We start from the raw sequence: 4,408 nt of genomic DNA, 5'->3' as shown, positions 1-4,408 counted from the left end.
GTCACTATGAGTGGGAACCAACTTGACGGCACTTAACAACAACAATGTGATGGCTGGGACTACGGTTGCCTTGGTAAGGCCAGACCAAAAGATTCCGCCAGACATTTACAGTCCATGAGCCAGATGTTCCCACCCATGCGCTATGGGGCTACTTTGTCTGAATTGAATTGAAGTGCCTAAACACCACCAAGAACAACTTGGTACCACAAAATGTTGGCGAGTACCTGCTAACTCAAAGATGATTTCAACCCATCCAGACAGTCTGTGGAAGAAAGTTCTGGGGATTTGTTTCATAAAGATTATAACCAGGAAAACTATATGAGGCAGTTGGACTGTTAAGTGCGTAATCATGAATAGAAAATCAACTTCCCATTACCTGACAGCAGTGGGTTTGGAGGAATAAAACCACACAGAAGTGTCCATCTCTTTATATCATATACACCAGGTGGTTCATGATGTGCACATGACATCATTAGTACATTTGACCTTCATCCCTAGGTGTGTCAAGGTGTCTCTGCTATAAAGCTGCTCCTTTTCCCTTTGCATAGATAACTTTGATTTAGAATTGCATAGTGAAAAACAGATAAGAAAGAATACAATAATATTTTCTGTGGTTGTTGGTGGTGGAGTGCTGAGAAGTCAGTTCCAACTCATAACAACCCTGTCTGAGGCTCTAAAATCTTAACCTGTTTCTTACTGCAACACTTACAACATACTTAGATCCAGTGTAATTATTTGTAACATAGACATTAAACAACAAACAACTGTAAGTGTTTAGACACAGAATACCTTAAAGACTTTTTCTCTGGAGGCTCCTAGTCCTATTCTAGTGGCGATTCCTTCTCTTAGACTGTTCCAAGAGGTTGGCCTTGTTTTGTAATTGTCCAATGTGTTTATCCTGATCTAGTTTAATTTTCCCTAAGATCCTGTCAGATTTGTGTGTGCTTGTTGATCTTCCCCCTTCATATTTATGCTCTTTGTCTTTCTCTCTCCTATCCTCCCTTCTTCCATCTCTCTCTCCACACGTCCCATCTCTCTATGAGCAGAAAAGCAGTCTGAAGATCTTGTAACACCCTCATAACCCACCAATGAAGATAAAGAATACTGAGGTCAACAAGAAAACTACTTCCCAGTAAATCCTTGGCCACTTCCTCCCCGTATAGGTAATTACAGTTCTGATTTGTGTCACTACAGATTTTGTTTTGTTGTCACTTCTAAAACTCTGAATAAATGAGAACATGTACGCTTTGTGTCTGTATCTTTTAGTTCACCATTATGTTTGTGAGATTCAATCATTTCAAGAGATAGCATATGATCAAGGGCCAAGAATACTTAAGGAAGAAGTCCAAGGTGCTCTAAAGGCAATGGCAAAGAACATGGCTTTGGGAATTGATGGGATACAAATTTAAATCTTTCAAGAAACTGATACAGCACTGGAGGCACTCACTCATCTATGCCAGGAAATTTGGAAGAATGTTAACCTGGCCAATTCTCTGGAAGAGATCCACATTTGTGGCCATTCCAAATAGAGGTGAACCAATTGAATGTGGAAATCATCGAACAATATCATTAATATCACACCGACTTGATGGTACCTAACAACAACAACTGTATTAATCTTTCACAATTTTCTTATGCATTCCCCTGTTAATAGATATTTGAGCTGTGTATAGGGTTTGACACTTATGACCAATTTCTGTTATGAATATTTTTTGTTGCTATTGCTAGGTGTTATAATTTCTAACATGTAGCAATGCCATGAACAACACAATGAAACACTTTCCATTCCCTCACCATCCTCAGGTTATGTTTGAGCCCATTATTGCTGACACTGTGTCAATCTACATTTTTAAGGGTCTTTCATTTTTCTATGCTTTCCACTTTGCCAAGCATGATGTTCTTCTCCAGGAACTGGTCTCTCCTTGTAACATTTCTGAAATATGAGAGATGAAGTCTCGTCATCCTAGTTTCTAAGGAGTATCCTAGCTGTACCTCTTCCAACACAAATTTGCTTGCTTGTTCTTCTGGCAGTCCATGGTACTTTTAATACTCTTCTCAAACACCACAATTCAAATGCATGGATTCTTCTGCCCTATTCATTGTCCAACCTTCATATGCATGAGACAATCAAACATACCATGGCTTGGGTCAGAGGCACCTTACCCCTCAAACTGATGCTTTTGCTCATTAACACTTTAAAGGGATCTTTTGGAGCAGATTTGCCTAATATAATGCACCATTTGGCTATTGACTGCTACTCCCATTAATGTTGATTGTGGATCCAAGAAAGATGAAGTGTTTGACAACTTAAGTCTTTTCTCCAATTATCATGATGTTGGTCTGACTGTGAGGATTTTTGTTTTCTTTACACTGAGGTGCAATCCATACTGCAAGTTGTGGTCTTCGATCTTCATCGGTATTGTAAGTCCTCTTCTCTTTCAACAGGCAAAGTTGTATCATCTGCATATTGCAGATTGTTAATGAGTCTTCCTTCAATCCTGATGTCAGATTCTTCTTCATATATTTGCTTAGTGTACAGATTAAATAAGTGTGGTGAAAGAATACAACCCTCTCACACACTTTTCTTGATTTTAAACCATTCAGTATCCCTTTGTTCTGTTTGAAACTGCCTCTTGATCTATGAACAGGTTCCTCATGAGTACAATTAAGTGTTCTGGAATGCACATTCTCTGCAATGTTATCCATAGCTTCAGATGATCCACACAGTTGAAACTTTTGCATAGTCAATAAAAAGCACAAGTAAACATCGTTTTGGTATGCTCTTCTTTCAGCTGAGACACATCTAATGTCAGCAGTGATATTGCTAGTTCCATGTCCTTTTCTGAAATCGGCTTGGATTTCTGACAGTTTTATTTTAATGTACTGTTGCAGTCATTTTAAAATTATCTTCTACAACATTTTACTTACATATGGTATTAATGATATTGTTCAGTAATTTACATATTCCATTGGGTCACTTTTCTTTCAAATAGGTCACAAATATGGATCTCTTGCAGTTGGTTGGCCATATAGCTGTCTTCCAAATTTTTTGTCATGGATGAGTGAGCACCCTCAGAGCTGCATCAGTTAGTTGAATGGTTCCAATTTGTATTCCGCCAATTCCTGAAGCCTTGTTTTTCACAACTGTCTTCAGTGCATCTTGCATCAAGTGCCATCAGTTCTTGATTATATACTACTGCTTCAAATGGTTGAACTTTGACATATATATAATTTTGATAGGTGATTCTGTGTTTCCCTTCCACGTTCTTTTCATACTTTCTGTATCTTTCAATATTTTGCCCATAGAATTTTTCAAGATTACAAGTTAAGACTTAGATTTTTCCTTCAGTTCTTTCAACTTGAGAAATGCTGAATGTGTTCATTCATTTTTGGTTTTCTAACCCCAGGTCTTTGTGCATTTATTTCATTATAATTCTTGACTTTGTTTTCTTGAGCTGCCCTTTGAAATTTTCTGGTCAGCTCTTTAACCTCATTTTTTCCTTTTACAGCTCTACAATCAAGAACAAGTTTCAAAGTCTTTTCTAACATCCATTTTTTTTTTTTTTTTTTTTCCTTTTTTTTTTATTGCCTTTTTGTTTTTTTCTTTTTTGTTTTTTTTATTTTTCCCCCTTGCTTTTTGATTGTTTTTCGTTCTTTGTTGTTTATTGCTTCGATTTTTTTTTTGGGTTGTTTTTTAATTTCGGTTGGGTTTTTTTCAAGTTCTTTTTTTGGCGTTTTTGGCTTTTTTTTAATTTTTATCAGCTACATCCTGAACTTACATATGAGTAATTAATTATCTGTTCCACATTCTGCCTCTGGCCTTGTTTTGGCTCTTGATATTGAGATTTTTCACTGTCTCTTCCCACAGATGTAGTCAATTTGATATATGTGTATTCCATCTTGTGAGGTCCATGTTTATAGTCATCTCTTATGTTGTTCAAAAAAAGTGTTTGCAATGAATAAGTCATTGGTTGTTTAAAATTTTGTCAAGCAATTTCTAGCATTATTTCTATAAGCAAGGCCTATTTTCCAACTTATGGTCTTTCAGTTTGTTTACAACCTCTCATTCCAATTGCCAGGAATTGTCAACACATCTTGATTATATGTTTGATCATTTTCAGACTGAAAAACTTGGTAGAATTCTCTTCTTTCATCATCACTGGCTTTAGTGGTTGGTGCATAATTTGAATAATGGTATTTATTGGTCTTCTTGAAAGCATATAGACATTATTCTGTCTTAGACAGCATTATACTTTAAGATAGATCTTGAAATGGTCTTTTTGATTATGAATAAGACACCATTCCTCTTCAATTTTTCATTTCTGATGTAATAAACCATGACTGTCTGACTCAAACTGGCCTATACCAGTACATTTCAGCTCACTAATTCCTAGGATATTGATCTTTA

Source organism: Chrysochloris asiatica, unplaced genomic scaffold (assembly GCF_000296735.1).
Source record: "Chrysochloris asiatica unplaced genomic scaffold, ChrAsi1.0 scaffold00015, whole genome shotgun sequence".
Taxonomy (NCBI): Eukaryota; Metazoa; Chordata; class Mammalia; order Afrosoricida; family Chrysochloridae; genus Chrysochloris; species Chrysochloris asiatica.
The sequence above is the reverse complement of the archived record's forward strand: the minus strand, read 5'-3'. Positions refer to the sequence as shown.